The sequence below is a fragment of the Thalassophryne amazonica genome, chromosome 15, assembly GCF_902500255.1.
Source record: "Thalassophryne amazonica chromosome 15, fThaAma1.1, whole genome shotgun sequence".
Lineage (NCBI taxonomy): Eukaryota > Metazoa > Chordata > Actinopteri > Batrachoidiformes > Batrachoididae > Thalassophryne > Thalassophryne amazonica.
In genome coordinates, this window is record NC_047117.1 from 2280032 (window position 1) to 2298982 (window position 18951).

Consider the following 18951-nt stretch of genomic DNA (forward strand, 5'->3'; position numbering starts at 1 on the left):
TAGATTTTGAGCAGTGTGTAGGGTCATTGCTTTGTTGAAAGATCCAGCTCCGTCACAACTTGCATGTGACCCTCAACTTTAACAAGATTCCCAGTACCTGCACTGGCCACACAGCCCCACAGCATGATGGAACCACCTCCAAATTTTACTCTAGGTAGCAAGTGTTTTTCTTGGAATGGTGTTCTTTTTCAGCCATGCATACCGCCCCTTGTTATGTCCAAATAACTCAATTTTACTTTCATCAGTCCATAGCACCTTATTCCAAAATGAAGCTGGCTTGTCCAAATGTGCTTTAGCATACCTCAAGTGACTCTGTGGCGTGTACACAGAAAAGGTTTCCTCTGCATTACAGCATCATACAGCACCTCTTTGTGCAAAGTGCACTGTATAGTTGAACGATGCACAGAGACACTATCTGCAGCAAGAGCATGTTGTAGGTCTTTGGAGCAGGTCTGTGCGTTGTCTATGACTGTTCTCACCATCCTTCACGTCAGCTTATCTGAGATTTTTCTTGGCCTGCCACTTCAGGCCTTAACTAGTACTGTGCCTGCGGTCTTCCCTTTCCTCACTATGTTCCTCACAGTGGAAACTGACAGCTGAAATCTCTGAGATAGCTTTTTGTATCCTTCCACTAAACCATGATGTTGAATAATCTTTGTTTTCAGGTCATTTGACAGTTGTTTAGAGGCTCCCATGTTGCCAGTCATTAGAAGAGATGCAAAGAGGGGAAACATTTACTAATGACCACCTTAAATACCCTTTGTCATGATTGGATTCACATGTGTAAGGAGGTCAAGGGTCAGTAAGCTTACAAACCAATTTTGTGTTCCCATAATTAGTGCTAAATGTATTCAAATCAATAAAATGACAAGGGTGCCCAAATTTATGTACCTGCCTAATTTTGTTTAAATAATTATTGCACACTTTCTGTAAATACTAGAAACATCATTTCACTTCTCAAATATCACTGTGTTTGTCTGCTATATGATATATTTAACTGAAATTTCTGATCCAGACAACCAATGATTTATAAAGGAAAATCATGAAAATTATCAGGGGGGCCCAAACTTTTGCATACCACTGTAAACACCTAGACACACACACGTGCACACACGTGCACACACATACACACGAGGTGCGTGCTCACACAATCCGGGCGGTGCTTAGCTCTAAATCAAACATGGCGGAGTTTGTTTTGCTGACAGATGACGATCTGATACACGGCATGGTGGACTTCATTGTCAGGATTATTTTTGGACTCCTAATTAACATTTGGATGGGATTGTTGATGTCAAAGTAGCAGTGACGCGCCAACGCTGGATTAATTTCTGGCGTTATTTGTTTCACTGCACTGAGGAGCAACCAAAACATATTCTGTTTTTTGTAAATTAATATCATATAAAATGACAAGAATCTATTTTAGCCATTATATAAAACAAATAATGAATGTTTTTACATTATTTCAATGGAACAAATATTTAATTTGGTGAAAACTGTATATATATATATATATATAAGCTTTGGTAAATGACGTCTTGCGGGACTTCCTGCATCGGTTCGTCTTCGTATATCTGGACGATATACTCATCTTTTCCCCGGACCCTGAGACCCATGTCCAGCATGTACGTCAGGTCCTACAGCGGTTGTTGGAGAACCGGCTGTTTGTGAAGGGCGAGAAGTGCGAGTTCCACCGCACTTCTTTGTCCTTCCTGGGGTTCATCATCTCCTCCAACTCCGTCGCCCCTGATCCGGCCAAGGTTGCGGCGGTGAGAGATTGGCCCCAACCAACAAGCTGCAGGAAACTACAGCAGTTCCTCGGCTTTGCAAATTTTTACAGGAGGTTCATTAAAGGTTACAGTCAGGTAGTTAGCCCCCTGACTGCCCTGACCTCCACCAAGGTCCACTTCGCCTGGTCGGATCGGTGCGAAGCCACGTTCCAGGAGTTGAAACGCCGGTTCTCGACTGCACCAGTTCTGGTGCAGCCTGATCCTGATCGCCAGTACGTAGTAGAAGTGGACGCCTCTGACTCAGGGATGGGAGCCGTGCTGTCCCAGAGCGTGGAGACTGATAAAGTTCTCCATCCTTGTGCCTTTTATTCCCGCAGGTTGACCCCAGCTGAACGGAACTATGACGTCGGCAATCGGGAGCTCCTCGCAGTGAAGGAGGCTCTTGAAGAGTGGAGACACCTGCTGGAGGGGGCATCGTTGCCCTTCACGGTTTTCACGGACCATCGGAACCTGGAGTACATCCGGACCGCCAAGCGGCTGAACCCCAGGCAAGCCCGCTGGTCTCTGTTCTTCGGGCGCTTTGACTTCCAGATCACGTACCGCCCCGGGACCAAGAACCAAAAATCAGATGCATTGTCCCGGGTGCACGAAGGAGAAGCCAAAGCGGGGCTGTCGAACCCTACCGAGACCATCATCCCCGAGTCCACTGTCGTGGCCACCCTCACCTGGGACGTGGAGAAGACCGTCCGGGAGGCCCTGACAAGGAGCCCGGACCAGGGAACTGGCCCCAAGAACAAACTGTACGTCCCACCAGAGGCAAGAGCTGCCGTATTGGACTTCTGTCACGGGTCCAAGCTCTCCTGTCATCCCGGAGTGCGTAGGACCGTGGCAGTGGTCCAGCAGCGCTTTCGGGGGGGCGTCCCTGGAAACCGACGTCCGGGACTACGTCCAGGCCTGTACCATCTGCGCCAGGGGCAAGGCAGCCCATCGGAGGACTACGGGACTCCTCCAACCCCTGCCGGTGCCTCATCGCCCCTGGTCTCACATCGGCCTGGACTTCATCACGGGCCTCCCGCCGTCCCAGGGCAACACCGTGATTTTCACGATAGTGGACCGGTTCTCCAAGGCGGCCCACTTCGTGGCCCTCCCGAAGCTCCCGACGGCCCAGGAGACGGCAGACCTCCTGGTCCACCACGTCATGCGGCTGCATGGGATACCATCGGACATCGTTTCAGATCGTGGTCCCCAGTTCTCTTCGCAGGTGTGGAAGAGTTTCTGTAAGGAGCTGGGGGCTACCGTGAGTCTCTCGTCCGGGTACCACCCCCAAACGGCCAGGCAGAGCGGGCCAACCAGGAGCTGGAGCAGGCCCTTCGATGCGTCACCTCCGCGCATCCGGCGGCCTGGAGTCACCATCTGGCCTGGATCGAGTACGCCCATAACAGCCAAGTTTCGTCTGCTACCGGCCTCTCCCCTTTTGAGGCATGTTTGGGGTACCAGCCCCCATTGTTCCCGCTGGTGGAGGGAGAGGTCGGTGTGCCCTCGGTCCAGGCCCACCTCAGGAGGTGCCGCCAGGTGTGGCGGACCGCCCGCTCTGCCCTGTTAAAGGCCCGGATGAGGGCCAAGGCCCATGCGGACCGCTGGCGTTCCCCGGCCCCCACATACCAGCCCGGGCAGGAGGTGTGGCTCTCGACCAAGGACATCCCTTTGTGTGTCGACTCCCCGAACTTGAAAGACAGGTTTATAGGACCCTTCAAGATCCTCAGGATCATCAACCCGGCCGCAGTGAAGCTTCAACTCCCGGCTTCACTGCGGATTCACCCTGTTTTTCACGTTTCCCGTCTCAAGCCACACCACACCTCGCCCCTCTGTACTCCGGGACCTACGCCGCCTCCTGCCCGGCTCATTGACGGGGAGCCTGCCTGGACAGTTTGCAGGCTCCTGGACGTCTGTCGTAAGGGCCGGGGGTTCCAATATCTGGTGGACTGGGAGGGGTATGGACCTGAGGAACGCTCCTGGGTGAAGAGGAGCTTCATCCTGGACCCGGCCCTCCTGGCCGATTTCTACGCAAGACATCCGGACAAGCCTGGTCGGACGCCAGGAGGCGCCCGTTGAGGGGGGGGTCCTGTTGTGTGGGCCGCTGAAGAGGAGGTACTGCTGGCCCACCACCACCAGAGGGCGCCCTGCTTGGAGCCCGCACTCCAAGCACCTTTTGGCTTACTCATTGTCTGTTCATTTGCGCCCCCTGTTGTGGGTCTGTGCTACGACACCTTCCCAGCAACCTGTTTGAACTTGTTACCTGTATAAAAGACACCTGTTCACACAATCAATCAATCACACTCCAACCTGTCCACCATAGCCAAGACCAAAGAGCTGTCTAAGGACACCAGGGACAAAACTGTAGACCTGCACAAGGCTGGGATGGACTACAGGACAACAGACAAGCAGCTTGGTAGAAGACAACAACTGTTATGATTATTTATTAGAAAGTGGAAGAAACACAAGATGACTGTCAATCTCCCTCGGTCTGGGATTCCATGCAAGATCAAACTTTGTGGGGTAAGGATGATTCTGAGAAAGCTCAGAACTACACAGGAGGACCTGGTCAATGACCTGAAGAGAGCTGGGACCACAGTCACAAAGATTACATTAGTAACACATGATGCTGTCATGGTTTAAAATCCTGCAGGGCAGCAAGGTCCCCCTGCTCAAGCCAGCACATGTCCAGGCCCGTTTGAAGTTCACCAGTGACCATCTGGATGATCCAGAGGAGGCATGGGAGAAGGTCATGTGGTCAGATGAGACCAGAATAGAGCTTTTTGGAATCAACTCCACTTACCATGTTTAGAGGATGAGAACAACCCCAAGAAAACCATCCCAACCGTGAAGCATGGGGGTGGAAACATCATATCATGTACCAAATATTAACATTGATTTTCACAGGTGTTCAAATACTTATTTGCAGCAGTAACATACAAATAAATTATTAAAAAAAAAAAATCATACATTGTGATTTCCGTTTTTTTTTTTTTTTTTTTTGATTATGTCTCTCACAGTGGGCATGCACCTAAGATGAAAATTTCAGACCCCTCCATGATTTCTAAGTGGGAGAACTTGCAAAATCGCAGTGTATGTATATATATATATATATATATATATATATGTATATGAATTAACTAATTTATTCAGTATGTATAGACCCCAAAAAACAAAATCATCTCACAAAGAAAACAATCCAACAATCCAAAAATACATATATATACATACCATATACTCATATATGTATATTTTGAATTGTAACTAATTCAAAATATAAATTAATCACTGAACTTAGAAGAAATTTGGTTTCATTTATAAGTTCAATTTCAATATCAATATCGTGCACTAGTCAATTCCTACATAAATTCCTGGGTTCATTTCCAAATATAATACATGTTGTTTTACCAAAATGAAGTGCTAATTTATTTGAAACAAACTATTCTTTGAATTTCTGTAGTTCCCTCTCCATCATGTCTAGAACCTGTCCCAAACCCCCACTACAAAACACAGTCGTGTCATCAGCAAATAAAATGCAACTCACAAATTTAGAAACTAAACATATGTCATGAATATATAAAAGAAACAACAAAGCCCCAAGGACTGAGCCCTGGGGCACCCCACAAATGCACTTCAAAAATTCAGAATTTATCCAACCAATATGAACACTTTAATACCTTTTGTGGAGATAACTTGCTATCCAATCGTGAGCTAAACCTCTGATACCATACCTCCATAATATATCCAATAATAAGGTGTGATCTATGGTATCAAATGCTTTCTGTAGGTCAAAACAAACCCCTACGGTATACAACCCCTGGCAAAAATGCTGGAATCACCGGCCTCGGAGGATGTTCATTCAGTTGTTTAATTTTGTAGAAAAAAAGCAGATCACAGACATGACACAAAACTAAAGTCATTTCAAATGGCAACTTTCTGGCTTTAAGAAACACTATAAGAAATCAAGAAAAAAATTGTGGAGGTCAGTAACGGTTACTTTTTTAGACCAAGCAGAGGGAAAAAAATATGGACTCACTCAATTCTGAGGAAAAAATGATGGAATTATGAAAAACAAAAGAACGCTCCAACACATCACTAGTATTTTGTTGCACCACCTCTGGCTTTTCTAACAGCTTGCAGTCTGAGGCATGGACTTAATGAGTGACAAACAGTACTCTTCATCAATCTGGCTCCAACTTTCTCTGATTGCTGTTGCCAGATCAGTTTTGCAGGTTGGAGCCTTGTCATGGACCATTTTCTTCAACTTCCACCAAAGATTTTCAATTGGATTAAGATCCGGACTATTTGCAGGCCATGACATTGACCCTATGTGTCTTTTTGCAAGGAATGTTTTCACAGTTTTTGCTCTATGGCAAGATGCATTATCATCTTGAAAAATGATTTCATCATCCCCAAACATCCTTTCAATTGATGGGATAAGAAAAGTGTCCAAAATATCAACGTAAACTTGTGCATTTATTGATGATGTAATGACAGCTATCTCCCCAGTGCCTTTACCTGACATGCAGCCCCATATCATCAATGACTGTGGAAATTTACATGTTCTCTTCAGGCAGTCATCTTTATAAATCTCATTGGAACTGCACCAAACAAAAGTTCCAGCATCATCACCTTGCCCAATGCAGATTCGAGATTCATCGCTGAATATGACTTTCATCCAGTCATCCACAGTCCACGATTGCTTTTCCTTAGCCCATTGTAACCTTGTTTTTTTTCTGTTTAGGTGTTAATGATGGCTTTCATTTAGCTTTTCTGTATGTAAATCCCATTTCCTTTAGGCGGTTTCTTACAGTTCGGTCACAGACGTTGACTCCAGTTTCCCCCCATTCGTTCCTCATTTGTTTTGTTGTGCATTTTCGATTTTTGAGACATATTGCTTTAAGTTTTCTGTCTTGACGCTTTGATGTCTTCCTTGGTCTACCAGTATGTTTGCCTTTAACAACCTTCCCATGTTGTTTGTATTTGGTCCAGAGTTTAGACACAGCTGACTGTGAACAACCAACATCTTTTGCAACATTGCGTGATGATTTACCCTCTTTTAAGAGTTTGATAATCCTCTCCTTTGTTTCAATTGACATCTCTCGTGTTGGAGCCATGATTCATGTCAGTCTACTTGGTGCAACAGCTCTCCAAGGTGTGATCACTCCTTTTTAGATGCAGACTAACGAGCAGATCTGATTTGATGCAGGTGTTAGTTAGATTCCATATTTTTTTCCCCTCTGTTTGGTCTAAAAAAGTAACCGTTACTGACACAATTTTTTTTTTTCCTGATTTCTTGTAGTGTTTCTTAAAGCCAGAAAGTTGCCATTTGAAATGACTTTAGTTTTGTGTCATGTCTGTGATCTGCTTTTTTTCTACAAAATTAAACAACTGAATGAACATCCTCCGAGGCCGGTGATTCCATAATTATTGCCAGGGGTTGTATTGTTTGTTTTCAATTGCATTCATAATTTGTTCCACAAAATCATTTACCGCCAATGAAGTAGTACGATTTTTTTTTTTCTACATCTATATTGCTGCTCATTTAGTATGTGATGTTTGGATATAAAATCATTTAACCTCTTAATGACTACTTTTCCAGAATTTTTGAAAATTGAGGTAACAGTGAGATTGGCCTGTAGTTTGAAAGAAGATATTTGTCACCAGCGGTACCACTTGAGCCATTTTCATTTTAGAAGGAAATCTCCCAGTCATTAATGACAAATTACAAATGTAAGTCAAAGGTTTAGCGACACGATCAATAATTTTTTTTCAAAAACTTATTGAAATGATCGCAATCAGTAGATTTTTTTCCCTTTAGTTTATGAACTATGCCAATTATTTCATATTCAGCAGTTTCTCTGATAAACACTGAGTCCAAAAGGTTATTCCTTGTTGTCCCGTTATCCCAAGAACACATATTAGAAGGTACAATTGAGTTTGCTACATTTTTCCCCACATTAGCAAAATAATCATTAAAATGATCTACTATAGCTTTCTTTTCCTTAACAATTGTATCAGTATTTGTGTAAAAATATGTTGGATAAGTTTTTTATTTTTGATGATTTCATTTATGAGCTTCCAAGTACCTTTAATGTTTTTTTTCCAACAGATCACTGTAATACTGCCTTTTGCAAGATCACATAATATTGGTCAGCTTGTTTTTATATGTCTTATATTTATTCTCAGCTTCAATTGGTCTGAGTTTTAATAAGTGCTTGTACAAAACGTTTTTCTTTTTACATGGATTCAGCAGTCTCTTAGTGATCAAAGGTTTATCTGTTTTGCTTATTACCAACATTTAACATCAGTGGACAATGTTTATCCTATAAAATGGAAATAATGGAGATGAATGATTCATATGATTGATCAATGTCCTCTGTATAAATGTAACACCAGTTTTGGTGGATTAAATCCGTTCGAAGATTTGCTGTAGTTTCCTGTTATTTTCCTTTGGAAATTTGTCATTTCAATATGATCAGTTTTGTCAACTAAGCATTTGTAAGCAACAAAGACCACTGTCGCCGGCCAAACGGTCCCCCTAAAAATCGATGCCCCCTGATGACGCGGATCACGGATTAACACCTCATTTCTGCTTCAAACTGCCTCCAGTCATCATCTCTTTCAGTGACAGATATCTGAAGCTTTTGTACAACAATCATTTCCTCATAAATTCAGCATTATGTAAGGATTAAACAATGAGAAGCCATGCATTATACGGTTTGAATGCACGACACGGAGTCTAAAACACCACGACGTGAAGCGGAGTGGTGTTACTCCACAAAGTCATTGCAGGATCGGGCCAATTTCAACATTTTTGCATCTAATTTCATGAAGACGGGTCACAAAGGCTGAACAAAAATTAAGTTACAGCACAACAATAATTTAGCATTTGTTTCTCCTCATTGAATAAACTTAGAAAATAAAAAAAAACTTGTGTAGTTCATGTAGTTTCTCTTTATAAATACATTTGCTGAAGATCTAAGGGTTTAAGCCTCTGGGACCGAGGCCGTCGTATACGACGGCTGAGATCAAGCTTTATTAAATTATAAATTAACTTTTTCATTATATGAGATAGAAACATACTTTTTTTTTTGCTGAAAAGTTAACTCCGCAGACATTCAAGCCACCGTCCACCATCTTTGTACTCCTCATAGAAGCTGTGTGATGACGTGAGCAATGTGAGTGTCCAATCGGAATTGGTTCACCGTCACATGGTTTTCCAAAATCCAATCATAGGGCAGATTCACCTCACGTGACATACCAAAGATTGTTTTTAGGAGTGATGTGTTACTAGTTTATTATAGTTTGCTGTGTGTTTTGAATAAATGTGTGTGAAAATTATTTTCCACTTTACTTTATCCTTTCTTATTTCTGATTGTAAACCTTTAATACACTTATAAAACACAACTATAGCATATATATTCTGAAAGTACAGGTTGGCCTGAAAAAAAAAGAGACATAAAACTTGATTGTGGGATGCAGGGAGAGCTGTTAACAGCAATAATAAAACATTTATGCCAGGTGAGTGAACTGTCCAAAAAAAGCCCTCGGACCCCAGAAAGTTAACCATTGAATCTGAAACATGACGATAGATGTGTGAAACGATGTGGAATAAGTCTCTTTGCCAAAGGGTATTCCATGTGACGTCAGTGACCCTATGGCCTTGGTGGAGGTTTGCGCTCTCTGAGTGCTTCTAGTTTGTTTTATGTTGATTTTTCACATATAATTTCCACAGGAACATATATAACCCAAATTCCACTGAAGTTGGGACGTTGTGTGAAATGTAAATAAAAACAGAATACAATGATTTGCAAATCCTCTTATCCTCCTATATTCAATTGAATACACCACAAAGACAAGATGTTTAATAAAAGAGAAAAATATCTGGTGCAACACAGAAATAAGTGCAAGACAAAAGCAAAAATGTACACGGGACTAACGTTTCGATGTGAGAGTCACATCTTCCTCAGAGTCCTGCAAAGACAGAGATGGTACAGCTTAAGATATTAGATTAGATTAAGATATTAGATGTTAGATATTTAATGTTCAAACTGCTCAATTTTATTGTTTTTGTGCAAATATTTGCTCATTTTGAAATGGATGCCTGCAACACATTTCAAAAAAGCTGAGACAGTGGCAACAAAAGACTGGGAAAGTTGATGAATGCTCAAAGAACAGCTCCTGCGGAACTGCCAGGGGATCAAATTTGGGATTGTCTTCCCTGCTGTTCTTCACATCACTCCGTCGACAGGCCCAAAAAAAAAAAAAAAAAAAAAAACGATTCAAGGACCCATCTGTAGCAATTGACTTTATCCGAAAGAATCTAAAGCCTTAGGACATGGACCTTTTCTATGCTGCAGATGGCTAACAGGAGTTAGCAGCTAACTGCTAATGGATAATGTCGATAGTTTAAGACATTGAGAGTGAAAGTTTCCACTCAGTTCACGTGACTCTTATTTGCTCTTTCTTTTTCTTCCTTTAATGCAGGACTATTAATGTGGCCTTTATTTATGTTTTTTGCTTGTCTGTGGACTCCTGCGGGCGGCTGGACATTGCTGCGAGCACGGCCCCAGGGCTTCTCCCCATTGGCTGCCAGCGAAGGAGCCACTGGGGGCGGGCCTCATACAATGCGCCGCATTATTGGCGGGATGTGACATTGACCCGTGGGTGTCTATATGAAAACACAAATCTAAAATAAAAAAATAATAATAATGATGACATAAATACATTATATTATTAGTTAATTAATTATTATAATAATATTATTATATAAAATAATGCTAATTAAATAAATCTAATGCAAAAAACAAAGAAAAAACCTATTAGCTAATGCTCATTTATATGCACCTATTTCCAATTTTATTTAAAAGTTGCTCCAAAAAAAAAAAAGAGAAAAAAAAAATCACCAATGGAGAATTTTGTTTCTTATATACTTATTCTGTTTTAAGGTAAATGAAGTCTGATACACAGAATGTGGGCAAAACTCACTTTTTGAGCTGGAATATAACCCGATGAAACGCAGCAGAGTTTTGCACATTTAAAATCTTTGAGTCCCGACATTATATTTCTACAAGAAACACACGTCCGAACAACGGAGCCTGCAAAGCTAAAGAAGTCCTGGATAGGACAAACGTTCTGTTCAAAGAGTGACTATAGAACCAGGGGCACAGCCGTCTTAGTAAGGAAAGGTATCCCTTTCATCCCACTATAGACCATCTCTGACTCGAGGGGAAGACATGTGACAGTGACAGGGGATCTGTACGGCACTCGATTGGTACTAGCAAATGTATATGGTCCAAATTGGGGCAATACTGGGATTGTCTCCAGTATTGTTTTTGTGCAAATATTTGTTCATTTTGAAATGGATGCCTGCAACATGTTTCAAAAAAGCTGGGACAGTGGTATGTTTACCAGTGTGTTACACTAATTAACAGGGGTAGGCAACCTGTTCCAGAAAGAGCCATGAGGGTGCAGGTTTTCTTTGCAGCCACTGACTCCACCAGGTGATTTCACTGATTAATATCACTTTGAGCAGATGGAATCAGTTAATCAGTAAAATCACCTGGTGGAGTCAGTGGCTGCAAAGAAAACCTGCACCCTCATGGCTCTTTCTGGAACAGGTTGCCTACCTCTGCACTAATAGGACACTAATTGTTGAAGCTTTGTAGGTGGAATACTTTCCCATTCTTACTTGATGTACGACTTCAGTTGTTCAGTTGTTCAACAGTCCGGGGTCTCCGTCGTATTTTGCTCTTCATAATGTGCCACACATTTTCAATGGGCGACAGGTCTGGACTGCAGGCAGGCCAGTCTAGTACCTGCACTCTTTTACTACGAAGCCACGCTGTTGTAACACGTGCAGAATGTGGCTTGGCATTGTCTTGCTGAAATAAGCAGGAACGTCCCTGAAAAAGACGTTGCCTGGATGGTAGCATGTGTTGCTCCAAAACCTGGATGTACCTTTCAGCATTGATGGTGCCATCACAGATGTGTAAGTTGTCCATGCCATGGGCACTAACACACCCCCATACCATCACAGATGCTGGCTTTTGAACTTTGTGCTGGTAACAGTCTGGATGGTCTTTTTCCTCTTTTGTCCAGAGGACAGGACATACATGATTTCCAAAAACAATTTGAAATGTGGACTCATCAGACCACAGCACACTTTTCCACTTTGTGTCTGTCCATTTCAAATGAGCTCAGGCCCAGACAAGGCGGCAGTGTTTCTGGATGTTGTTGATGTTTGACTTTCACTTTGCATGGTAGAGTTTTAACTTGTACTTGTAGATGTAGTGACAAACTGTGTTAACTGACAGTGGTTTTCTGAAGTGTTCCTGAGCCCACGCGGTAAGATCCTTTACACAATGATGTTGGTTTTTAATGCAGTGCCGCCTGAGGGATCGAAGGTCACGTGCATTCAGTGTTGGTTTTTGGCCTTGCTGCTTACGTGTAGAAAGTTCTCCAGATTCTCTGAATCTTCTGATTATATGACTATTATATATTATATATATATATATATATATATATATATATATATATATATATATATATATATATATATATATATATTATATGACTGTAGATGATGGAATCCCTAAATTCCTTGTAATTGAATATTGAGAAACATTGTTCTTAAACTGTTGGACTATTTTTTTTCACTCAGTTGTTCACAAAGTGGTGATCCTCACCCCATCTTTGCTTGTGAACGGCTGAGCCTTTTGAGGATGCTCCTTTTATACCCAATCATGACACTCACAATTAGTGCCCTCAGTTCCCAAACGCTTACTGAGTGTTGTTAGAAGGAAAGGTGATGTAACTGTTGTGTGGGCCGCTGAAGAGGAGGTACTGCTGGCCCACCACCAGAGGGCGCCCTGCCTGAAGTGCGGTCTTCAGGCACGAGAGGGTGCCGGAGCAACAGGGAGTGGCAGCTGGCAGTCATCACCAGCACCAGCTGTCACTCATCATCACCACAACCACATCTCCATAAAAGCCGGGCAGCATCTTCACCTCACTGCCGAGAAATCGTCTACCAATCAGGTAAACACTCAGCCGTTGTTTTGTGCCATACAACATTCTGAACATTTGCAGGCGTACCTGTTTGACTGGTCAGCAGCTGGAAGCTAGGAGGAGACGACGTTCTTCGCTCCTCGGATAAGTAGTCTTTCAAGCGCTGCACGTTTTTGTTCCTGTGTGACTGTGCTTAAGAGGTGGAAGTGTTACCCATCCTTTCTGACTGTTTGCTGGGTGTTCACGCACCCACCATCACCTGTCTGTTCTTCCTGCCAGCAGTACCCGATCTGACAGCCGGAGGCAGTGGCCACCTGGGGACCCAGCGCTTGGTGGCTCCGGGGTGCTTCAGATCCGGTGGCAGTGGAAAGCATGTGGGATCCGGCTCTTTACTGGATGGGCGTCTTCTATCCTCAAGCCTGCCCACACGTCACCGTGACTTATTGACTGTTGATCTCAATTGTGTTGTCTGTTGCTCTGTTGTGCACATTCACAACATTAAATTGTTATATTTTTGCTTATTCCATTGTCCGTTCATTTGCGCCCCCTGTTGTGGGTCCGTGTACCTACACTTTCACAACAGTAACACGGTAAACATACCACTGTCCCAGCGTTTTTGAAACATGTTGCATCCATTTCAAAATTAGCAAATATTTGCACAAAAACAATAAAGTTTTTGTCTTTGTGGTGTATTCAATTTAATATAGGTTGAAGAGGATTTGCAAATCTTATTTATTAATATTTTTATCACACAACATCCCAACTTCAGTGTAATTTGGGAAGTGTGGAATATATATATATATATATATATATATATATATATATATATATATATATATATATATATATTAATGTTAGGTGATATAATGCCTTTTTTACACTATACGAGGTCTGTTAGAAAAGTATCCAACCTTTTAATTTTTTTCAAAACCATATGGATTTGAATTGCATTAGCCAAGCTTGAACCTTCGTGTGCATGCGTGAGTTTTTTTCACGTCTGTCGGTTGCGTCATTCGCCTGTGAGCAGGCTTTGTGTGAGCACTGATCCACCCCTCTCGTCTATTTTTTATTGCGAGTAAATTGTTGGGAAAGTGTAGGAACACGGACCCACAACAGGGGGCACAAATGAACGGACAATGGAGAAAGTCAAATCACAAAGTTTTACTGTTGTGAATTCACACAACAAACACAACAGATTACAAATACAGCAGTAACCGAATTCCAAAGGTGTCGTGTGGGCAGGCTCGACGATAGGAGACGTCTGTCCGAGTCGAACCGGAACCACCCGATTTCCTCTGCCACCGAACCCCGGGGATACTGGAGCCGCCAAGTCCCGAACCCCAGGTGGCCACTGCCTCCGCTCGTCGGATCCGGTACTGCTGGCAAGGAACAGATACAGTCAGGTGTGGGTGCGGCTGCACCCAGCAACACACAGGGTGGAAACACCACCTCCACCTCTTGTCAGGAAAATACAGGTGAGTGCAGGAATGTGAGTACTTATCCAAAATACAGTCTCCTGCTGTCTTTTCTCTTTCTGTGTAAAGGCAAAAAGTATTTAATGGTCAAAAGATGATCTGTTTGGCTGGATACGTTACCTCCTTGGTAGAGCGATATCTCGGCAATGAGGTGGAGATGCCATCCTGCTGATATACCTCCCTGTTGATTGATATCAGCTGTCTCGTCTCAGGTGATGGGTGACAGCTGTCACCCTGGCTGCTCCTGTGAGGCGGCAGCGCCCTCTGGTGCCTGGAGCCCGCACTCCAGACAGGGCGCCCTCTGGTGGTGGTGGGCCAGCAGTACCTCCTCTTCAGCGGCCCACACAACATAAATGTCTGAACGATTTGGAGCTTTGCTGCATCAATTTTTTTCCAGAAACTGTGAGAGACCTCCAGATGGACACCGTTCGGAAAATTAATATGGCTTTCAGGGATGATTTTATGGGGATATTGGTCTCACAGGATGGCTTTCAGGTGGATTTCAGATGGATTCCGGTTGCTTTTCAGTCGTGCGCCATGCGGCTCCACCGCGCGTGGCGCAAAGCAACTCTGTAATGAAGCCTTCCACGACATGTTCTGGCATGTCCAGCTCATGCACAATCACAATCGGATAATCACACGACTGAAAAGCAACCGACAGCCGTCTGAAATCCACCTTTAAGCCGTCCTGTGAGACCAACACCGAGGTGGTTTTGTCCCGCATAATGAATGGCTCCGTGGCACGTCCCTCCGCTCCTCTTTCCATGAAAAAAACTCCTGTAACAGTGGAATGTGCCGTTCATTTCTAAACTGGACGCTGTCTTGATCCGGTATGTCGTTTGACTAGCACAGAAATTGTGAAAAGAGTGGACATCAGCATTTTTTCAGCACATTGAGACAGACATGCTGAGGAATTCCGCGCGTCATGGTGGAGCTGCATGGCGCAAAGCAACGCCGTGATGAAGCCTTCCAGGACATGTTGGGGCAGGTCCAGCTCATGCACAATCACAATCGGATAATCACACGACTGAAAAGCAACCGGAATCCATCTGAAATCCACCCGTCCTGTGAGATCAACACGGAGGTGGTTTTGTCCCGCGTTATGAACGGCTCCGTGGCGCGTCCCTCTGCTTTTCTTTCCATGAAAAAAACTCCTGTAATGGTGGAATGTGCCGAAAAAGTGCTGATGTCCACATCTTCAGCCTTTTTGTGAAAGTCAGACGAGGTCCCGGATCAACAAAGCCTTCACGTTGGAAATGATCTGGTTGTTCCAGCGGGGTGTCAGCCTGTCGATGGGGGCTGGGAGTGCGCCGCGCTCTCAGCAGTTGTGGGCGGTCTTTAAACCGTCTGGATCACTCCTTAATCTGTTTAATCCCCATAAAATCGTCCCTGAAAGCCATATTAATTTTCCGAACGGTGTCCACCTGGAGGTCTCTCAGAGTTTCTGGAAAAAAATTGATGCAGCAAAGCTCCAAATCGTTCAGACATTTATTCGCAATAAAAATCCGCCGAGAGGGGTGGACCAGTGCTCACACAAAGCCTGCTCACAGGCGAATGACGCAACCGACAGGCGTGAAAAAACTCACGCATGCGCACGAAGGTTCAAGCTTGGCTGATGCAATCACACGTGATTCAAATCCATATGGTTTTTGAAAAAAATAAAAAGGTCGGATACTTTTCTAACAGACCTCGTATGTTTTATGTATTGTATGTGATGGTATGTCTACCCTTATGAAACAAAAATATATTGCAGTATATTAGAGAATATCATGCAATACATTTATCAATATATTTCCATATATGAGATTCTGCATTTATATTTTTGAATATATTGCAATATATGGAAAGCGGCAATCATTTGTATATTTTACAATATATTGCAATATATTTTGTGAATATATAATATGGTGTGTAATATATGTATCAACAATATATTAATCCATGTATTTACAATATATAATGTATTGGAGGTAATAATGTATTGAAATATATTTCAATATATTAAACAAAATATATTGGTAAATATATTTTCTTTTCGCAAGGGTATTTGGACGCTGGAGTCTGAATTATGAAAATATGTTCTATTTTCTGGACCTTAAATTGGCGTTGTGGTGAGTTTGGCAATGTGGTGTTTTTGCTCATTTCGTCTTCTCTCGCTGAATGATCGCAGTCAGGAACTGACGCTGGATCGCCGTGTTTCTTCATTTTAGTTCCTGCAAAATAAAACCATATTTACCGCTTACGTGGCCTTTGCTACTTTTGTGCGCTTCATCCTTTTCCTCCTCATCAGGGTCACCTGAGGCCTCTTCAACCCTGCGATCAGGAGCAGCAACCTTGGCCGCGACTTGGTGAGCCAGCTTCTCAGTAGCGTCCCCTTTGGAAACCTAGAGGAACAGCAGGAGCGACATCTTCAGGTGAGACTTTACTCTCAGCTGCTGTGTCTAACACAATGACACTTAAGTGTGAGCTTCAAGTCGAGGCTTCTGTAAAATCACTTTGTTGATGGTGGATTTGATTATTTTTTACAAATAAATGAGGTTTATAACATTGAAGAAGTTTAGTCCTGTCCAGGGCCCGAGGTCCAAATCCCTGGATACTGTCTGTGACTCCCCCTGGAGGAGGCGATGGCCTGTGACTGTTATGTGTCGACGCGGGTTGAGGAGCGGACCTGCGTCTGACGGAACCCAGCGCTAAAACAACCAGAAAGCGGTTCCAATAACAAAACAATTTATTTTCCCCCTTTGGTGCATAACAAAGTGTACAAACAAAAACTGCGTCGGTCTGGCAGAGTGAAGGACGGCACGCTCTCCAGCGCCCAAAAGGATCAAAGCCTGGCGCTTCTGGACCCACGTTCACCGCCAAACACCCCCCAGGTGGACACGACAAACCAACTGCGAAGGATAGAAAAGGTGAGGTAAGTCAGCAGCTACAACTAATATCCTTCAAAAGGCACACACTATCAGCAACACATTCAGGTCCGAATTCAAGCTTTATGTAAATGAGCAGCTTCTCACAACAGGTGGAGGATCATCAGTCCGCATGCCACGGCAGTGAGAAGCAAACTGCACAACTCTCATCAAAGTTCAAATATACTGCGTAACAAAATACCAAGTTGCTGTTAACAATTATTCAGATAATCAATCACCTCTGATGTGTGCTGACAGCATGTGTCCCTCACCCTTCCTCCTTCACAGGCACAATTCTGCTTGAATCACACATGACTTAAATGCAGAACGCCATCTCATTATCTGCTTCAGCTGAAAGTCTTTAAGTCTGCACGTGAGCACCATCCACAGGTGCTGCACATCATGTTGATGAGGGTGAAGGACTCTTCTGCCAGCACCTTCTCCACAGACAATAAACCAGTTTGCATACCACCTGGAGAGCAAAGAAAAGAAAAGAACACCAAAATGTCCAGCCACACCCCCCCAACACACAACAGTGACAGTGTCACATTCCTCTTCCATCTAAATGTGGACATAAATCCAGTTTCTTTCAGCGATCGTCAGTACAAACAATTGGTAGTCATTATGACTTGAGACTTGACTTTGGACTTGCTGATTCATGACTTAAAAGTGACTTGATGGTGACTTTGTTCCATCCCTGGCTGCGTACATGGCGTATGACTGTCTCAACTCTAACTTTCAGATGTATCAAAAGTGAAATGTGCAGTGCGTCGTGCACAAATTCTGGCTGGCGTCCACACGTTTCTACAGCTGTTGTTCCTCTGGCGACACGTTAATAGTGTGAAAACACATGAAGTCATCAGAGTGATGAGGAACATCAGAGACACACTGATGAACATTTAACACACCCACGGGTTTGCAGTTATATGGGTGGATATAAAAACATGCACACAGTGATGCGTAAAATGGCACTAACAGTGGCTGCGTTAGCGTTGTTAGAAGACCTTACAAATGGTGCGATCCAACGTGAGCATATATTCAGGGAACGTGAGGATTTCGCAGAACTCCGGCTGGCCCAGAGCGCAATATGGCGAGGAGCCAGGTTGGGTTGTTGTTTTGTCATTGTTTTCCCTGTGATTATCACCGTGGATTATTATTGTTATTGTGTTGTTTTCCCTGTGATTATCACCATGGTTTGTTATTGTGTTGTTGTTTTCCCTGTGATTATCACTGTGGTTTTTTGTTTTCCCTGTGATTATCACTGTGGTTTTTTATTGTGTTGTTGTTTTCCCTGTGATTATCACCGCGGTTTGTTGTTATTGTTTTGTTGTTGTTTACCCTGTGACTATCAATCAATCAATCAATCAATTTTTTATATAGCGCCAAATCACAACAAACAGCCGCCCCAAGGCGCTCCACACTGCAAGGCAAGGCCATACAATAATTATGTAAAACCCCAACGGTCAAAACGACCCCCTATGAGCAAGCACTTGGCTACAGTGGGAAGGAAAAACTCCCTTTTAACAGGAAGAAACCTCCAGCAGAACCAGGCTCAGGGAGGGGCAGTCTTCTGCTGGGACTGGTTGGGGCTGAGGGAGAGAACCAGGAAAAAGACATGCTGTGGAGGGGAGCAGAGATCGATCACTAATGATTAAATGCAGAGTGGTGCATACAGAGCAAAAAGAGAAAGAAACAGTGCATCATGGGAACCCCCCAGCAGTCTAAGTCTATAGCAGCATAACTAAGGGATGGTTCAGGGTCACCTGATCCAGCCCTAACTATAAGCTTTAGCAAAAAGGA

The 18951-nt window shown here is 43.4% G+C and overlaps 1 long non-coding RNA gene across 1 annotated transcript; it reads right to left on the reverse strand.

Moving 5' to 3' along the window:
• Positions 1-5359: 5359 nt before the first annotated feature.
• Positions 5360-16073, reverse strand: LOC117527096. Its single transcript, XR_004565434.1, has 3 exons — positions 15973-16073; positions 6722-6724; positions 5360-5370 (listed from the first exon to the last, which is right to left on the reverse strand). It is a non-coding gene; the product is annotated as an uncharacterized LOC117527096 (long non-coding RNA).
• Positions 16074-18951: the final 2878 nt, after the last annotated feature.